The sequence below is a fragment of the Pristiophorus japonicus genome, chromosome 9, assembly GCF_044704955.1.
Source record: "Pristiophorus japonicus isolate sPriJap1 chromosome 9, sPriJap1.hap1, whole genome shotgun sequence".
NCBI classification, from domain to species: domain Eukaryota; kingdom Metazoa; phylum Chordata; class Chondrichthyes; family Pristiophoridae; genus Pristiophorus; species Pristiophorus japonicus.
Window position 1 is genome coordinate 199,945,830 of NC_091985.1, and position 20,816 is coordinate 199,966,645.

The window sequence follows — 20,816 nt, forward strand, 5'->3', positions numbered from 1 at the left end:
CCTTCTCCAGTGGTGACTGAACGCGACCTTCTCCAGTGGGGACTGACCGAAACCTTCTCCAGTGGGGACTGACTGAGACCTTCTCCAGTGGGGACTGACTGACAGACCTTCTCCAGTGTGGACTGACTGAGACTTTCTTCAGTGGGGACTGACTGAGACCTTCTCCAGTGGGGACTGACCGAGGCCTTCTCCAGTGGGGACTGACCGAGGCCTTCTCCAGTGGGGATTGACTGAGACCTTCTACAGTGGCGACTGACTGCGACCTGCTCCAATGGGGACTGGCTGAGACCTTCTCCAGTCACCACTGGATGAGACATTCTCCAGAGGGGACTGACTGAGACCATCTCCAGTGGCGAATGACTGAGACAATCTTCAGTGGCGACTGACTGAGACCCTCTCCAGTGGGGAGTGACTGAGATCTTCTCCCATGATGAATGATTGAGACCTACTCCGATGGGGACTGACTGAGACCTTCTCCAGTGGGGACTGACTGAGACCTTCGCCAGTGGGAAGTGACTGAGATCTTCTCCAGTGGGGACTGACTGAGATCTTCTCCAGTGGGGACTGACTGAGACCTTCTCCAGTGGGGACTGACTGAGATCATCTCCAGTGGGGACTGACTGAGAAATTTCCAATGGGGACTGACTGAGAAATTCTCCAGTGGGGACTGACTGAGACCTTCTCCAGTGGGGACTGACCGAGACCTTCTCCAGTGGGGACTGACCGAGACCTTCTCCAGTGGGGACTGACCGAGACCTTCTCCAGTGGGGACTGACCGAGACCTTCTCCAGTGGGGACTGACTGAGACCTTCTCCAGTGGGGACTGACCGAGACCTTCTCCAGTGTGGAGTGACTGAGACCTTCTTCAGTGGGGACTGACTGAGTACTTCTCCAGTGGCGACTGACAGCGACCTGCTCCAATTGGGACTGGCTGAGACCTTCTCCGGTGGAGACTGGCTGAGACCTTCTCCAGTGGGGACTGGCTGAGACCTTCTCCAGTGGGGACTGACTGAGACCTTCTCCTATGAGGACTGACTGAGACCTTCTCCAGGGGAATCTGACTGAGACCTTCTGTAGTGGGGACTGACTGAGACCTTCTCCAGTGGGGACTAACTGTGACATGCTCCAGTGGGGACTAACTTTGACCTCCTCTAATGAATGACTGAGACCTTCTCCAGTGGGGACTGACTGAGATCTTCCCCAGTGGGGACTGGCTGAGACCTTCTCCAGAGGGGAGTGACTGAGACCTTCTCCAGTGGGGACTGACTGAGATCTTCCCCAGTGGGGACTGGATGAGACCGTCTCCAGTGAGGACTGGATGAGACCTTCCCCAGTGGGGATTGGATGAGACCTTCCCCAGTGTGGACTGGCTGAGATCTTCTCCAGAGGGGACTGATTGAGACCTTCTCCAGTGGGGACTGGATGAGACCTTCTTCAGTGGGGACTGGATGAGACCTTCTCCAGTGAGGACTGGATGAGACCTTCACCAGTGGGGATTGTGTGAGACCTTCCCCAGTGGGGACTGGCTGAGATCTTCTCCAGAGGGGACTGACTGAGACTTTCTCCAGAGTTGACTGACTGAGACCTTCTCCAGTGGGGACTGACTGAAACCTTCTCCAGTCGGCACTGAAAGAAACCTTCTCCAGAGGGGACTGACTGAGAGCTTCTCCAGTGGGGATTGGATGAGACCTTCCCCAGTGGGGACTGGCTGAGATCTTCTCCAGAGGGGACTGACTGAGACTTTCACCAGAGGGGACTGACTGAGACCTTCTCCAGTGGGGACTGACTGAACCCTTCTCCAGTCGGCACTGAATGAAACCTTCTCCAGAGGGGACTGACTGAGATCTTCTCCAGTGGGACTGACTGAGAAATTACCAATGGGGACTGACTGAGAAATTCTCCAGTGGGGACTGACTGAGACCTTCTCCAGTGGGGAATGATCGAGACTTTCTCCATTGGGACTGAACGAGACCTTCTCCAGTGGGGACTGACTGAGACTTTCTCCAGTGGGGACTGATTGAGACCTTCTCCAGTGGGGACTGACTGAGTACTTCTCCAGTGGCGACTGACAGCGACCTGCTCCAATGGGGACTGGCTGAGACCTTCTCAGGTGGAGACTGGCTGAGACCTTCACCAGTGGGGACTGACTGAGATCTTCCCCAGTGGGGACTGGCTGAGACCTTCTCCAGAGGGGCATGACTGAGACCTTCTCCAGTGGGTACTGGATGAGACCTTCTCCAGTGAGGACTGGATGAGACCTTCCCCAGTGGGGATTAGATGAGACCTTCCCCAGTGGGGACTGGCTGAGATCTTCTCCAGAGGGGACTGACTGAGACCTTCTCCAGAGTGGACTGACTGAGACCTTCTCCAGTCTGTACTGGATGAGACCTTCTCCATTCAGGACTGGATGAGACCTTCCCCAGTGGGGATTGCATGAGACCTTCCCCAGTGTGGACTGGCTGCGATCTTCTCCAGAGGGGACTGACTGAGACATTCTCCAGAGCGGACTGATTGAGACCTTCTCCAGTCGGGACTGACTGAGACCTTCTCCAGTCGGCAATGAATGAGACATTCTCCAGTGGGGACTGACTGAGACCTTCTCCAGTGGGGACTGAATGAGACCTTCTCCAGTGGGGACTGAATGAGACCTTCTCCAGTGGGGACTGACTGAGATCTTCTCCAGTGGGGACTGACCAAGACTTTCTCCAGTGGCGACTGACAGCGACCTGCTCCAATGGGGACTGGCTGAGACGTTCTCAGGTGGAGACTGGCTGAGACCTTCTCCAGTGGGGACTGACTGAGATCTTCCCCAGTGGGGACTGGCTGAGACCTTCTCCAGTGGGGATTGGATGAGACCTTCCCCAGTGGGGACTGGCTGAGATCTTCTCCTGAGGGGACTGACTGAGACCTTCTCCAGAGTGGACTGTCTGAGTCCTTCTCCAGTGGGTACTGGATGAAACCTTCTCCAGTGAGGACTGGATGAGACCTTCCCCAGTGGGGATTGCGTGAGACCTTCCCCAGTGTGGACTGGCTGCGATCTTCTCCAGAGGGGACTGACTGAGACCTTCTCCAGAGCGGACTGACTGAAACCTTCTCCAGTGGGGACTGACTGAGACCTTCTCCAGTCGGCACTGAATGACACCTTCTCCAGAGGGGACTGACTGAGACCTTCTCCAGTGGGGACTGACTGAGACCCTCTCCCGAGGGGAGTGACTGAGAACTTCTCCCATGATGAATGATTGAGACCTACTCCGATGGGGACTGACTGAGACATTCTCCAGTGAGGACTGACTGAGACCTTCGCCAGTGGGGAGTGACTGAGATCTTCTCCAGTGGGGACTGACTGAGATCTTCTCCAGTGGGGACTGACTGAGACCTTCTCCAGTGGCGACTGACTGAGATCTTCTCCAGTGGGGACTGACTGAGAAATTTCCAATGGGGACTGACTGAGAAATTCTACAGTGGGGACTGACTGAGAACTTCTCCAGTGGGGACTGACCGAAACCTTCTCCATTGAGACTGATCGAAACCTTCTCCAGTGGGGACTGACCGAGACCTTCTCCAGTGGGGACTGACTGAGACCTTCTCCAGTGGGGAGTGACTGAGAACTTCTCCCATGATGAATGATTGAGATCTACTCTGATGGGGACTGAATGAGACCTTCTCCAGTGGGGACTGACTGAGACATTCGCCAGTGGGGAGTGACTGTGATCTTCTCCAGTGGGGACTGACTGAGACCTTCTCCAGTGGCGACTGACTGAGACCTTCTCCAGTGGGGAGTGACTGAGACCTTCTCCAGTGGGGACTGACCGAGACCTTCTCCATTGGGACTGACCGAGACCTTCTCCAGTGGGGACTGACTGAGACCTTCACCAGTGGCGAATGACTGAGACCTTCTCCAATGGCGACTGACTGAGACCCTCTCCCGAGGGGAGTGACTGAGAACTTCTCCCATGATGAATGATTGAGACCTACTACGATGGGGACTGACTGAGACATTCTCCAGTGAGGACTGACTGAGACCTTCGCCAGTGGGGAGTGACTGAGATCTTCTCCAGTGGGGACTGACTGAGATCTTCTCCAGTGGGGACTGACTGAGACCTTCTCCAGTGGCGACTGACTGAGATCTTCTCCAGTGGGGACTGACTGAGAAATTTCCAATGGGGACTGACTGAGAACTTCTCCAGTGGGGACTGACCGAAACCTTCTCCATTGAGACTGATCGAAACCTTCTCCAGTGGGGACTGACCGAGACCTTCTCCAGTGGGGACTGACTGAGACCTTCTCCAGTGGAAAGTGACTGAGAACTTCTCCCATGATGAATGATTGAGACCTACTCCGATGGGGACTGAATGAGACCTTCTCCAGTGGGGACTGACTGAGACATTCGCCAGTGGGGAGTGACTGTGATCTTCTCCAGTGGGGACTGACTGAGACCTTCTCCAGTGGCGACTGACTGAGACCTTCTCCAGTGGGGAGTGACTGAGACCTTCTCCAGTGGGGACTGACCGAGACCTTCTCCATTGGGACTGACCGAGACCTTCTCCAGTGGGGACTGACTGAGACCTTCTCCAGTGGGGACTGAACGAGACCTTCTCCAGTGGGGACTGAACGAGACCTTCTCCAGTGGGGACTGACCGAAACCTTCTCCAGTGGGGACTGACTGAGACCTTCTCCAGTGGGGACTGACTGACAGACCTTCTCCAGTGTGGACTGACTGAGACTTTCTTCAGTGGGGACTGACTGAGACCTTCTCCAGTGGGGACTGACCGAGGCCTTCTCCAGTGGGGACTGACCGAGGCCTTCTCCAGTGGGGACTGACTGAGACCTTCTACAGTGGCGACTGACTGCGACCTGCTCCAATGGGGACTGGCTGAGACCTTCTCCTGTCACCACTGGATGAGACATTCTCCAGAGGGGACTGACTGAGACCATCTCCAGTGGCGAATGACTGAGACAATCTCCAGTGGCGACTGACTGAGACCCTCTCCAGTGGGGAGTGACTGAGATCTTCTCCCATGATGAATGATTGAGACCTACTCCGATGGGGACTGACTGAGACCTTCTCCAGTGGGGACTGACTGAGACCTTCGCCAGTGGGAAGTGACTGAGATCTTCTCCAGTGGGGACTGACTGAGATCTTCTCCAGTGGGGACTGACTGAGACCTTTTCCAGTGGCGACTGACTGAGATCTTCTCCATTGGGGACTAACTGAGAAATTTCCAATGGGGACTGACTGAGAAATTCTCCAGTGGGGATTGACTGAGACCTTCTCCAGTGGGGACTGACCGAGACCTTCTCCAGTGGGGACTGACCGAGACCTTCTCCAGTGGGGACTGACCGAGACCTTCTCCAGTGGGGACTGACCGAGACCTTCTCCAGTGTGGAGTGACTGAGACCTTCTTCAGTGGGGACTGACTGAGTACTTCTCCAGTGGCGACTGACAGCGACCTGCTCCAATGGGGACTGGCTGAGACCTTCTCCGGTGGAGACTGGCTGAGACCTTCTCCAGTGGGGACTGGCTGAGACCTTCTCCAGTGGGGACTGACTGAGACCTTCTCCTATGAGGACTGACTGAGACCTTCTCCAGGGGGATCTGACTGAGACCTTCTGTAGTGGGAACTGACTGAGACCTTCTCCAGTGGGGACTAACTGTGACATGCTCCAGTGGGGACTAACTTTGACCTCCTCTAATGAATGACTGAGACCTTCTCCAGTGGGGACTGACTGAGATCTTCCCCAGTGGGGACTGGCTGAGACCTTCTCCAGAGGGGAGTGACTGAGACGTTCTCCAGTGGGGACTGACTGAGATCTTCTCCAGTGGGGACTGACTGAGACCTTCTCCAGTGGCGACTGACTGAGATCTTCTCCAGTGGGGACTGACTGAGAAATTTCCAATGGGGACTGACTGAGAAATTCTCCAGTGGGGACTGACTGAGACCTTCTCCAGTGGGGACTGACCGAGACCTTTTCCATTGGGGACTGACCGAGACCTTCTCCAGTGGGGACTGACCAAGACCTTCTCCAGTGGGGACTGACCGAGACCTTCTCCAGTGGGGACTGACTGAGACCTTCTCCAGTGGGGACTGACCGAGACCTTCTCCAGTGTGGAGTGACTGAGACCTTCTTCAGTGGGGACTGACTGAGACCTTCTCCAGTGAGGACTGACTGAGACCTTCTCCAGTGGGGACTGACTGAGACCTTCTCCAGTAGCGACTGACTGCGACCTGCTCCAATGGGGACTGGCTGAGACATTCTCCAGTGAAGACTGGCTGAGACCTTCTCCAGGGGGATCTGACTGAGACCTTCTATAGTGGGGACTGACTGTGACATGCTCCAGTGGGGACTAACTTTGACCTCCTCTAATCAATGACTGAGACCTTCTCCAGTGGGGACTGACTGAGATCTTCCCCAGTGGGGACTGGCTGAGACCTTCTCCAGAGGGGAGTGACTGAGACCTTCTCCAGTGGGGACTGGATGAGACCTTCTCCAGTGGGGACTGGATGAGACCTTCCCCAGTGAGGACTGCATGAGACCTTCCCCAGTGGGGATTGGATGAGACCTTCGCCAGTGGGAAGTGACTGAGATCTTCTCCAGTGGGGACTGACTGAGATCTTCTCCAGTGGGGACTGACTGAGACCTTCTCCAGTGGCGACTGACTGAGACCTTCTCCAGTGGGGACTGACCGAAACCTTCTCCAGTGGGGACTGAATGAGACCTTCTCCAGTGGGGACTGACTGAGACCTTCTCCAGTGTGGACTGACTGAGACTTTCTCCAGTGGGGACTGACTGAGACCTTCTCCAGTCACCACTGGATGAGACATTCTCCAGAGGGGACTGACTGAGACCATCTCCAGTGGCGAATGACTGAGACATTCTCCAGTGGCGACTGACTGAGACCCTCTCCAGTGGGGAGTGACTGAGATCTTCTCCCATGATGAATGATTTAGACCTACTCCGATAGGGACTGACCGAGACCTTCTCCAGTGTGCAGTGACTGAGACCTTCTTCAGTGGGGACTGCCTGAGACCTTCTCCGGTGGAGACTGGCTGAGACCTTCTCCAGTGGGGACTGGCTGAGACCTTCTCCAGTGGGGACTGACTGAGACCTTCTCCTATGAGGACTGACTGAGACCTTCTCCAGGGGGATCTGACTGAGACCTTCTGTAGTGGGGACTGACTGAGACCTTCTCCAGTGGGGACTAACTGTGACATGCTCCAGTGGGGACTAACTTTGACCTCCTCTAATGAATGACTGAGACCTTCTCCAGTGGGGACTGACTGAGATCTTCCCCAGTGGGGACTGGCTGAGACCTTCTCCAGAGGGGAGTGACTGAGACCTTCTCCAGTGGGTACTGGATGAGACCTTCTCCAATGAGGACTGGATGAGACCTTCCCCAGTGGGGATTGGATGAGCCCTTCCCCAGTGGGGACTGGCTGAGATCTTCTCCAGAGGGGACTGACTGAGACCTTCTCCAGAGTGGACTGACTGAGATATTCGCCAGTGGGGACTGAATGAGACCTTCGCCTGTGGGAAGTGACTGAGAAATTCTCCAGTGGGGACTGACTGAGATCTTCTCCAGTGGGGACTGACCGAGAACTTCGCCAGTGGGGACTGAACGAGACCTTCTCCAGTGGGGACTGAACGAGATCTTCTCCAGTGGGGACTGACCGAAACCTTCTTCAGTGGGGACTGACTGAGACCTTCTCCAGTGGCGACTGACTGCGACCTGCTCCCGAGGGGAGTGACTGAGAACTTCTCCCATGATGAATGATTGAGACCTACTCCGATGGGGACTGACTGAGACATTCTCCAGTGGGGAGTGACTGAGACCTTCTGCAGTCGAGACTGACTGAGACCTTCTCCAGTGGCGACTGACTGAGACCTTCTCCAGTGGGGACTGACTGAGAAACTTCCAATGGGGACTGACTGAGAAATTCTCCAGTGGGGACTGACTGAGACCTTCTCCAGTCGGCACTGATTGAGACCTCTCCAGAGGGGACTGACTGAGACCTTCTCCAGTGGGGACTGACTGAGACCTTCACCAGTGGCCAATGACTGAGACCTTCTCCAGTGGCGTCTGACTGAGACCTTCTCCAGTGGAGACTGACTGAGACCTTCTCCTGTGGGGACTGACTAAGACCTTCACCAGTGGCCAATGACTGAGACCTTCTCCAGTGGGGACTGACTGAGAAATTTCCAATGGGGACTGACTGAGAAATTCTCCAGTGGGGACTGACTGAGACCTTCTCCAGTCGGCACTGATTGAGATCTCTCCAGAGGGACTGACTGAGACCTTCTCCAGTGGAGACTGGCTGATACCTTCTCCAGTGGGGACTGACTGAGACCTTCTCCAATGGGCACTGACTGACACATTCTCCAGGGGGATCTGACTGAGACCTTCTGTAGTGGAGACTGACTGCGACCTTCTCCAGTGGGGACTGACTGAGAAATTCTCCAGAGGGGAATGACTGAGAAATTCTCCAGAGGGGACTGGCTGAGACCTTCTCCAGTGGGGACTGGCTGAGACCTTCTCCAGAGGGGAGTGACTGACACCTTCTCCAGTGGGTCTGGTTGAGACATTCTCCAGTGGCGACTGACTGAGATCTTCTCCAGCGAAGACTGACTGAAACCTTCTCCAGAGGGGACTGACTGAGATCTTCTACAGTGGGGACTGGCTGAGACCTTCTCCAGAGGGGACTGGCTGAGACCTTTTCCAATGGGGACTGACTGAGACCTTCTCCAGTGGGGACTGACTGAGACCTTCTCCAGTGGGCACTGGATGAGACATTCTGCAGTGGGGACTGACTGAGACCTTCTCCAGTGGGGACTGACTGAGACCTTCTCCAGAGGGGACTGACTGAGACCTTCTCCAGTGGGCACTGGATGAGACCTTCTTCAGTGGGGACTGACTGAGACCTTGTCCAGTGGAGACTGACTGAGAAATTCTCCAGAGGGGAATGACTGAGAAATTCTACAGAGGGGACTGGCTGAGAACTTCTCCAGTGGGGACTGGCTGAGACCTTCTCCAGAGGGGAGTGACTGAGACCTTCTCCAGTGGGTCTGGTTGAGACATTCTCCAGTGGCGACGGACTGAGATCTTCTCCAGCGGAGACTGACTGAAACCTTCTCCAAGGGGATTGGTTGAGACCTTCTCCAGTGGCGACTGACTGAGACCTTCTCCAGTGGGGACTGCCTGAGACATTCTCCAGAGGGGAATGACTGAGAAATTCTACGGATGGGACTGGCTGAGACCTTCTCCAGTGGGGACTGGCTGAGACCTTCTCCAGAGGGGAGTGACTGAGACCTTCTCCAGTGGGTCTGGTTGAGACCTTCTCCAGAGGGGACTGACTGAGACCTTTTCCAATGGGGACTGAGTGAGACTTTCTCCAGTGGGGACTGACTGAGACCTTCTCCGGTGGGGACTGACTGAGACCTTCTCCAGTGGGCACTGGATGAGACCTTCTCCAGTGGGGACTGACTGAGACCTTCTCCAGAGGAGACTGACTGAGACCTTCTCCAGTGGGCACTGAATGAGACCTTCTTCAGTGGGGACTGACTGAGACCTTGTCCAGTGGAGACTGACTGAGACTTTCTCCAGAGGGGAATGACTGAGAAATTCTACAGAAGGGACTGGCTGAGACATTCTCCAGTGGGGACTGGCTGAGACCTTCTCCAGATGGGAGTGACTGAGACCTTCTCCAGTGGGTCTGGTTGAGACATTCTCCAATGGGGACTGACTGCGACCTGCTCCAATGGGGACTGGCTGAGACCTTCTCCAGTGGAGACTTGCTGAGACCTTCTCCAGTGGAGACTGGCTGAGACCTTCTCCAGTGGGGACTGACTGAGTCCTTCTCCAATGGGGACTGACTGACACATTATCCAGGGGGATCTGACTGAGTCATTCTGTAGTGGAGACTGACTGCGACCTTCTCCAGTGGGGACTGACTGAGAAATTCTCCAGAGGGGAATGACTGAGAAATTCTCCAGAGGGGACTGGCTGAGACCTTCTACAGTGGGGACTGGCTGAGACCTTCTCCAGAGGGGAGTGACTGAAACCTTCTCCAGTGGGTCTGGTTGAGACATTCTCCAGTGGCGACTGACTGAGATCTTCTCCAGCGAAGACTGACTGAAACCTTCTCCAGAGGGGACTGACTGAGATCTTCTCCAGTGGGGACTGGCTGAGACCTTCTCCAGTGGGGACTGACTGAGACCTTCTCCAGTGGGGACTGACTGAGACCTTCTCCAATGGGCACTGGATGAGACCTTCCCCAGTGGGGACTGACTGAGACCTTCCCCAGTGTAGACTGGCTGCGATCTTCTCCAGAGGGGATTGACTGAGACCTTCTCCAGAGGGGAATGACTGAGAAATTCTACAGAAGGGACTGGCTGAGACATTCTCCAGTGGGGACTGGCTGAGACCTTCTCCAGAGGGGAGTGACTGAGACCTTCTCCAGTGGTTCTGGTTGAGACCTTCTCCAGTGGCGACTGACTGAGACCTTCTCCAGTGGGGACTGACTGAGATCTTCTCCAGTGGGGACTGCCAGAGACATTCTCCAGAGGGGAGTGACTGAGACCTTCTCCAGTGGGTCTGGTTGAGACATTCTCCAGTTGGGACTGGATGAGAACTTCTCCAGTGAGGATTGGATGAGACCATCCCCAGTGGGGACTGGCTGAGATCTTCTCCAGAGGGGACTGACTGAGTCCTTCTCCAGAGTGGACTGACTGAGACCTTCTCCAGTGGGGACTGGATGAGACATTCTCCAGTGAGGAATGGATGAGACCTTCCCCAGTGAGGATTGGGTGAGACCTTCCCCCAGTGGGGAATGGCTGAGATGTTCTCCAGAGGGGACTGACTGACACCTTCTCCAGAGGGGACTGACTGAGACCTTCTCCAGTGGGGACTGACTGAGACTTTCTCCAGTCGGCACTGGATGAGACCTTCTCCAATGGGGACTGGCTGAGACCTTCTCCAGTGGGGACTGGCTGAGACCTTCTCCAATGGGGACTGCCTGAGACATGCTCCAGTGGGGACTAACTTTGACCTTCATCCGTGATGAATGACTGAGACCTTCTCCAGTAGGGACTGACTGAGAAGTTCGCCAGTGGGGACTGACTGAGACCTTCTCCAGTGGCGACTGACTGCGACCTGCTCCAATGGGGACTGGCTGAGACCTTCTCCAGTGGGCACTGGATGAGACCTTCTGCAGTGGGGACTGACTGAGACCTTCTCCAGTTGGGACTGACTGAGACCTTCTCCAGAGGGGACTGACTGAGACCTTCTCCAATGGGCACTGGATGAGACCTTCTTCAGTGGGGACTGACTGAGACCTTCGCCAGTGGGGACTGACTGAGAAATTCTCGAGAGGGGAATGACTGAGAAATTCTACAGAAGGGACTGGCTGAGACATTCTCCAGTGGGGACTGGCTGAGACCTTCTCCAGAGGGGAGTGACTGAGACCTTCTCCAGTGGGTCTGGTTGAGACATTCTCCAGTGGCGACGGACTGAGATCTTCTCCAGCGGAAACTGACTGAAACCTTCTCCAAGGGGATTGGTTGAGACCTTCACCAGTGGCGACTGACTGAGACCTTCTCCAGTGGGGACTGACTGAGACCTTCTCCAGAGGGGACTGACCGAGAAATTCTCCAGAGGGGAGTTACTGAGATCTTTCCCAGAGGGGACTGAGTGAGACCTTCTCCAGAGGGGACTGACTGAGACCTTGGTCAGTGGAGACTTACTGAGACCTTCTCCAGTGTGGTCTGACTGGGACATTCTCCAGTGGCGACTGACTGAGATCTTCTCCAGCGGAGACTGACTAAAACCTTCTCCAAGGGGACTGGCTGAGACCTTCTCCAGTGGGGACTGACTGAGACCTTCTCCAGTGGGGACTGACTGAGACCTTCTCCAGAGGGGACTAACGGTGACATGCTCCAGCGGGGACTGACTGAGAAATTCTCCAGAGGGGAATGACTGAGAAATTCTCCAGAGGGGACTGGCTGAGACCTTCTCCAGTGGGGACTGGCTGAGACCTTCTCCAGAGGGGAGTGACTGAGACCTTCTCCAGTGGGTCTGGTTGAGACATTCTCCAGTGGCGACTGACTGAGATCTTCTCCAGCGAAGACTGACTGAAACCTTCTCCAAGGGGACTGGTTGAGACCTTCTCCAGTGGGGACTGACTGAGACCTTCTCCAGTGGGGACTGACTGAGAAATTCTCCAGTGGGGACTGACTGAGACCTTCTCCAGTGGGGACTGGCTGAGACCTTCTCCAGAGGGGACTGACTGAGACTTTTTCTAATGGGGACTGACTGAGACTTTCTCCAGTGGGGACTGACTGAGACCCTCTCCAGTGGGGACTGACTGAGACCTTCTCCAGTGGGCACTGGATGAGACATTCTGCAGTGGGGACTGACTGAGACCTTCTCCAGTGGGGACTGACTGAGACCTTCTCCAGAGGGGACTGACTGAGACCTTCTCCAGTGGGCACTGGATGAGACCTTCTTCAGTGGGGACTGACTGAGACCTTGTCCAGTGGAGACAGACTGAGAAATTCTCCAGAGGGGAATGACTGAGAAATTCTACAGAGGGGACTGGCTGAGACCTTCTCCAGTGGGGACTGGCTGAGACCTTCTCCAGAGGGGAGTGACTGAGACCTTCTCCAGTGGGTCTGGTTGAGACATTCTCCAGTGGCGACGGACTGAGATCTTCTCCAGCGGAGACTGACTGAAACCTTCTCCAAGGGGATTGGTTGAGACCTTCTCCAGTTGCGACTGACTGAGACCTTCTCCAGTCGGGACTGACTGAGAAATTCTACAGAGGGGACTGACTGAGATCTTCTCCAGTGGGGACTGGCTGAGACCTTCTCCAGAGGGGAGTGACTGAGACCTTCTCCAGTGGGTCTGGTTGAGACCTTCTCCAGAGGGGACTGACTGAGACCTTTTCCAATGGGGACTGACTGAGACTTTCTCCAGTGGGGACTGACTGAGACCTTCTCCAGTGGGGACTGACTGAGACCTTCTCCAGTGGGCACTGGATGAGACCTTCTCCAGTGGGGACTGACTGAGACCTTCTCCAGAGGGGACTGACTGAGACCTTCTCCAGTGGGCACTGAGTGAGACCTTCTTCAGTGGGGACTGACTGAGACCTTGTCCAGTGGAGACTGACTGAGACTTTCTCCAGAGGGGAATGACTGAGAAATTCTACAGAAGGGACTGGCTGAGACATTCTCCAGTGGGGACTGGCTGAGACCTTCTCCAGATGAGAGTGACTGAGACCTTCTCCAGTGGGTCTGGTTGAGACATTCTCCAGTGGCGACTGACTGCGACCTGCTCCAATGGGGACTGGCTGAGACCTTCTCCAGTGGAGACTGGCTGAGACCTTCTCCAGTGGAGACTGGCTGAGACCTTCTCCAGTGGGGACTGACTGAGTCCTTCTCCAATGGGGACTGACTGACACATTATCCAGGGGGATCTGACTGAGACCTTCTGTAGTGGAGACTGACTGCGACCTTCTCCAGTGGGGACTGACTGAGAAATTCTCCAGAGGGGAATGACTTTGAAATTCTCCAGAGGGGACTGGCTGAGACCTTCTACAGTGGGGACTGGCTGAGACCTTCTCCAGAGGGGAGTGACTGAGACCTTCTCCAGTGGGTCTGGTTGAGACATTCTCCAGTGGCGACTGACTGAGATCTTCTCCAGCGAAGACTGACTGAAACCTTCTCCAGAGGGGACTGACTGAGATCTTCTCCAGTGGGGACTGACTGAGACCTTCTCCAGTGGGGACTGACTGAGACCTTCTCCAGTGGGCACTGGATGAGACCTTCCCCAGTGGGGACTGACTGAGACCTTCCCCAGTGTAGACTGGCTGCGATCTTCTCCAGAGGGGACTGACTGAGACTTTCTCCAGAGGGGAATGACTGAGAAATTCTACAGAAGGGACTGGCTGAGACATTCTCCAGTGGGGACTGGCTGAGACCTTCTCCAGAGGGGAGTGACTGAGACCTTCTCCAGTGGTTCTGGTTGAGACATTCTCCAGTGGCGACGGACTGAGATCTTCTCCAGCGGAGACTGACTGAAACCTTCTCCAAGGGGATTGGTTGAGACCTTCTCCAGTGGCGACTGACTGAGACCTTCTCCAGTGGGGACTGACTGAGAAATTCTCCAGAGGGGACTGACTGAGATCTTCTCCAGTGGGGACTGCCAGAGACATTCTCCAGAGGGGAGTGACTGAGACCTTCTCCAGTGGGGACTGGATGAGACATTCTCCAGTGAGGAATGGATGAGACCTTCCTCAGTGAGGATTGGGTGAGACCTTACCCCAGTGGGGAATGGCTGAGATGTTCTCCAGAGGGGACTGACTGACACCTTCTCCAGAGGGGACTGACTGAGACCTTCTCCAGTGGGGACTGACTGAGACTTTCTCCAGTTGGCACTGGATGAGACCTTCTCCAATGGGGACTGGCTGAGAACTTCTCCAGTGGGGACTGGCTGAGACCTTCTCCAATGGGGACTGCCTGAGACATGCTCCAGTGGGGACTAACTTTGACCTTCATCCGTGATGAATGACTGAGACCTTCTCCAGTAGGGACTGACTGAGAAGTTCGCCAGTGGGGACTGACTGAGACCTTCTCCAGTGGCGACTGACTGTGACCTGCTCCAATGGGGACTGGCTGAGACCTTCTCCAGTGGGCACTGGATGAGACCTTCTGCAGTGGGGACTGACTGAGACCTTCTCCAGTTGGGACTGACTGAGACCTTCTCCAGAGGGGACTGACTGAGACCTTCTCCAATGGGCACTGGATGAGACCTTCTTCCAAGGGGACTGACTGAGACCTTCGCCAGTGGGGACTGACTGAGAAATTCTCGAGAGGGGACTGACTGAAATCTTCTCCAGTGGGGACTGCCAGAGACATTCTCCAGAGGGGAGTGACTGAGACCTTCTCCAGTGGGGACTGGATGAGACATTCTCCAGTGAGGAATGGATGAGACCTTCCCCAGTGAGGATTGGGTGAGACCTTACCCCAGTGGGGAATGGCTGAGATGTTCTCCAGAGGGGACTGACTGACACCTTCTCCAGAGTGGACTGACTGAGACCTTCTCCAGTGGGGACTGACTGAGACTTTCTCCAGTTGGCACTGGATGAGACCTTCTCCAATGGGGACTGGCTGAGACCTTCTCCAGTGGGGACTGGCTGAGACCTTCTCCAATGGGGACTGCCTGAGACATGCTCCAGTGGGGACTAACTTTGACCTTCATCCGTGATGAATGACTGAGACCTTCTCCAGTAGGGACTGACTGAGAAGTTCGCCAGTGGGGACTGACTGAGACCTTCTCCAGTGGCGACTGACTGCGACCTGCTCCAATGGGGACTGGCTGAGACCTTCTCCAGTGGGCACTGGATGAGACCTTCTGCAGTGGGGACTGACTGAGACCTTCTCCAGTTGGGACTGACTGAGACCTTCTCCAGAGGGGACTGACTGAGACCTTCTCCAATGGGCACTGGATGAGACCTTCTTCCAAGGGGACTGACTGAGACCTTCGCCAGTGGGGACTGACTGAGAAATTCTCGAGAGGGGAATGACTGAGAAATTCTACAGAAGGGACTGGCTGAGACATTCTCCAGTGGGGACTGGCTGAGACCTTCTCCAGAGGGGAGTGACTGAGACCTTCTCCAAGGGGATTGGTTGAGAACTTCTCCAGTGGCGACTGACTGAGACCTTCTCCAGAGGGGACTGACTGAGACCTTGGTCAGTGGAGACTTACTGAGACCTTCTCCAGTGTGGTCTGACTGGGACATTCTCCAGTGGCGACTGACTGAGATCTTCTCCAGCGGAGACTGACTGAAACCTTCTCCAAGGGGACTGGCTGAGACCTTCTCCAGTGGGGACTGACTGAGACCTTCTCCAGTGGGGACTGACTGAGACCTTCTCCAGAGGGGACTAACTGTGACATGCTCCAGTTGGGACTGACTGAGAAATTCTCCAGAGGGGAATGACTGAGAAATTCTCCAGAGGGGACTGGCTGAGACCTTCTCCAGTGGGGACTGGCTGAGACCTTCTCCAGAGGAGAGTGACTGAGACCTTCTCCAAGGGGACTGGTTGAGACCTTCTACAGTGGGGACTGACTGAGACCTTCTCCAGTGGCGACTGACTGAGACCTTCTCCAGTGGGGACTGACTGAGACCTTCTCCAGAGGGGACTGACCGAGAAATTCTCCAGAGGGGAGTTACTGAGATCTTCCCCAGTGGGGACTGGCTGAGACCTTCTCCAGAGGAGAGTGACTGACACCTTCTGCAGAGGGGACTGAGTGAGACCTTCTCCAGTGTGGTCTGACTGGGACATTCTCCAGTGGCGACTGACTGAGATCTTCTCCAGCGGAGACTGACTGAAACCTTCTCCAAGGGGACTGGCTGAGACCTTCTCCAGTGGGGACTGACTGAGACCTTCTCCAGTGGGGACTGACTGAGACCTTCTCCAGAGGGAACTGACTGAGACCTTCTCCAGTGGGGACTGGCTGAGACCTTCTCCAGAGGGGACTGACTGAGACCTTTTCTAATGGGGACTGACTGAGACTTTCTCCAGTGGGGACTGACTGAGACCCTCTCCAGTGGGGACTGACTGAGACCTTCTCCAGTGGGCACTGGATGAGACATTCTGCAGTGGGGACTGACTGAGACCTTCTCCAGTGCGGACTGACTGAGACCTTCTCCAGAGGGGACTTACTGAGACCTTCTCCAGTGGGCACTGGATGAGACTTTCTTCAGTGGGGACTGACTGAGATCTTGTCCAGTGGAGACTGCCTGAGAAATTCTCCAGAGGGGAATGACTGAGAAATTCTACAGAGGGGACTGGCTGAGACCTTCTCCAGTGGGGACTGGCTGAGACCTTCTCCAGAGGGGCGTGACTGAGACCTTCTCCAGTGGGTCTGGTTGAGACATTCTCCAGTGGCGACGGACTGAGATCTTCTCCAGCGGAGACTGACTGAAACCTTCTCCAAGGGGATTGGTTGAGACCTTCTCCAGTGGCGACTGACTGAGACCTTCTCCAGTGGGGACTGACTGAGAAATTCTCCAGAGGGGACTGACTGAGATCTTCTCCAGTGGGGACTGCCTGAGACATTCTCCAGAGGGGAATGACTGAGAAATTCTACGGAGGGGACTGGCTGAGACCTTCTCCAGTGGGGACTGGCTGAGACCTTCTCCAGAGGGGAGTGACTGAGACCTTCTCCAGTGGGTCTGGTTGAGACTTTCTCCAGTGGGGACTGACTGAGACCTTCTCCAGTGGGGACTGACTGAGACCTTCTCCAGTGGGCACTGGATGAGACCTTGTCCTGTGGAGACTGACTGAGACTTTCTCCAGAGGGGAATGACTGAGAAATTCTACAGAAGGGACTGGCTGAGACATTCTCCAGTGGGGACTGGCTGAGACCTTCTCCAGATGGGAGTGACTGAGACCTTCTCCAGTGGGTCTGGTTGAGACATTCTCCAGTGGCGACTGACTGCGACCTGCTCCAATGGGGACTGGCTGAGACCTTCTCCAGTGGAGACTGGCTGAGACCTTCTCCAGTGGAGACTGGCTGAGACCTTCTCCAGTGGGGACTGACTGAATCCTTCTCCAATGGGGACTGACTGACACATTATCCAGGGGGAACTGACTGAGACCTTCTGTAGTGGAGACTGACTGCGACCTTCTCCAGTGGGGACTGACTGAGAAATTCTCCAGAGGGGACTGGCTGAGACCTTCTACAGTGGGGACTGGCTGAGACCTTCTCCAGAGGGGAGTGACTGAGACCTTCTCCAGTGGGTCTGGTTGAGACATTCTCCAGTGGCGACTGACTGAGATCTTCTCCAGCGAAGACTGACTGAAACCTTCTCCAGAGGGGACTGACTGAGATCTTCTCCAGTGGGGACTGGCTGAGACCTTCTCCAGTGGGGACTGACTGAGACCTTCTCCAGTGGGGACTGACTGAGACCTTCTCCAGTGGGCACTGGATGAGACCTTCCCCAGTGGGGACTGACTGAGACCTTCCCCAGTGTAGACTGGCTGAGACATTCTCCAGTGGGGACTGGCTGAGACCTTCTCCAGAGGGGAGTGACTGAGACCTTCTCCAGTGGTTCTGGTTGAGACCTTCTCCAGTGGCGACTGACTGAGACCTTCTCCAGTGGGGACTGACTGAGAAATTCTCCAGAGGGGACTGACTGAGATCTTCTCCAGTGGGGACTGCCAGAGACATTCTCCAGAGGGGAGTGACTGAGACCTTCTCCAGTGGGTCTGGTTGAGACATTCTCCAGTTGGGACTGGATGAGAACTTCTCCAGTGAGAATTGGATGAGACCATCCCCAGTGGGGACTGGCTGAGATCTTCTCCAGAGGGGACTGACTGAGTCCTTCTCCAGAGTGGACTGACTGAGACCTTCTCCAGTGGGGACTGGATGAGACATTCTCCAGTGAGGAATGGATGAGACCTTCCCCAGTGAGGATTGGGTGAGACCTTCCCCCAGTGGGGAATGGCTGAGATGTTCTCCAGAGGGGACTGACTGACACCTTCTCCAGAGGGGACTGACTGAGACCTTCTCCAGTGGGGACTGACTGAGACTTTCTCCAGTCGGCACTGGATGAGACCTTCTCCAATGGGGACTGGCTGAGACCTTCTCCAGTGGGGACTGGCTGAGACCTTCTCCAATGGGGACTGCCTGAGACATGCTCCAGTGGGGACTAACTTTGACCTTCATCCGTGATGAATGACTGAGACCTTCTCCAGTAGGGACTGACTGAGAAGTTCGCCAGTGGGGACTGACTGAGACCTTCTCCAGTGGCGACTGACTGCGACCTGCTCCAATGGGGACTGGCTGAGACCTTCTCCAGTGGGCACTGGATGAGACCTTCTGCAGTGGGGACTGACTGAGACCTTCTCCAGTTGGGACTGACTGAGACCTTCTCCAGAGGGGACTGACTGAGACCTTCTCCAATGGGCACTGGATGAGACCTTCTTCAGTGGGGACTGACTGAGACCTTCGCCAGTGGGGACTGACTGAGAAATTCTCGAGAGGGGAATGACTGAGAAATTCTACAGAAGGGACTGGCTGAGACATTCTCCAGTGGGGACTGGCTGAGACCTTCTCCAGAGGGGAGTGACTGAGACCTTCTCCAGTGGGTCTGGTTGAGACATTCTCCAGTGGCGACGGACTGAGATCTTCTCCAGCGGAGACTGACTGAAACCTTCTCCAAGGGGATTGGTTGAGACCTTCTCCAGTGGCGACTGACTGAGACCTTCTCCAGTGGGGACTGACTGAGACCTTCTCCAGAGGGGACTGACCGAGAAATTCTCCAGAGGGGAGTTACTGAGATCTTTCCCAGAGGGGACTGAGTGAGACCTTCTCCAGAGGGGACTGACTGAGACCTTGGTCAGTGGAGACTTACTGAGACCTTCTCCAGTGTGGTCTGACTGGGACATTCTCCAGTGGCGACTGACTGAGATCTTCTCCAGCGGAGACTGACTGAAACCTTCTCCAAGGGGACTGGCTGAGACCTTCTCCAGTGGGGACTGACTGAGACCTTCTCCAGTGGGGACTGACTGAGACCTTCTCCAGAGGGGACTAACGGTGACATGCTCCAGCGGGGACTGACTGAGAAATTCTCCAGAGGGGAATGACTGAGAAATTCTCCAGAGGGGACTGGCTGAGACCTTCTCCAGTGGGGACTGGCTGAGACCTTCTCCAGAGGGGAGTGAATGAGACCTTCTCCAGTGGGTCTGGTTGAGACATTCTCCAGTGGCGACTGACTGAGATCTTCTCCAGCGAAGACTGACTGAAACCTTCTCCAAGGGGACTGGTTGAGACCTTCTCCAGTGGGGACTGACTGAGACCTTCTCCAGTGGGGAATAACTGAGAAATTCTCCAGTGGGGACTGACTGAGACCTTCTCCAGTGGGGACTGGCTGAGACCTTCTCCAGAGGGGACTGACTGAGACATTTTCTAATGGGGACTGACTGAGACTTTCTCCAGTGGGGACTGACTGAGACCCTCTCCAGTGGGGACTGACTGAGACCTTCTCCAGTGGGCACTGGATGAGACATTCTGCAGTGGGGACTGACTGAGACCTTCTCCAGTGGGGACTGACTGAGACCTTCTCCAGAGGGGACTGACTGAGACCTTCTCCAGTGGGCACTGGATGAGACCTTCTTCAGTGGGGACTGACTGAGACCTTGTCCAGTGGAGACAGACTGAGAAATTCTCCAGAGGGGAATGACTGAGAAATTCTACAGAGGGGACTGGCTGAGACCTTCTCCAGTGGGGACTGGCTGAGACCTTCTCCAGAGGGGAGTGACTGAGACCTTCTCCAGTGGGTCTGGTTGAGACATTCTCCAGTGGCGACGGACTGAGATCTTCTCCAGCGGAGACTGACTGAAACCTTCTCCAAGGGGATTGGTTGAGACCTTCTCCAGTGGCGACTGACTGAGACCTTCTCCAGTCGGGACTGACTGAGAAATTCTACAGAGGGGACTGACTGAGATCTTCTCCAGTGGGGACTGGCTGAGACCTTCTCCAGAGGGGAGTGACTGAGACCTTCTCCAGTGGGTCTGGTTGAGACCTTCTCCAGAGGGGACTGACTGAGACCTTTTCCAATGGGGACTGACTGAGACTTTCTCCAGTGGGGACTGACTGAGACCTTCTCCAGTGGGGACTGACTGAGACCTTCTCCAGTGGGCACTGGATGAGACCTTCTCCAGTGGGGACTGACTGAGACCTTCTCCAGAGGGGACTGACTGAGACCTTCTCCAGTGGGCACTGAGTGAGACCTTCTTCAGTGGGGACTGACTGA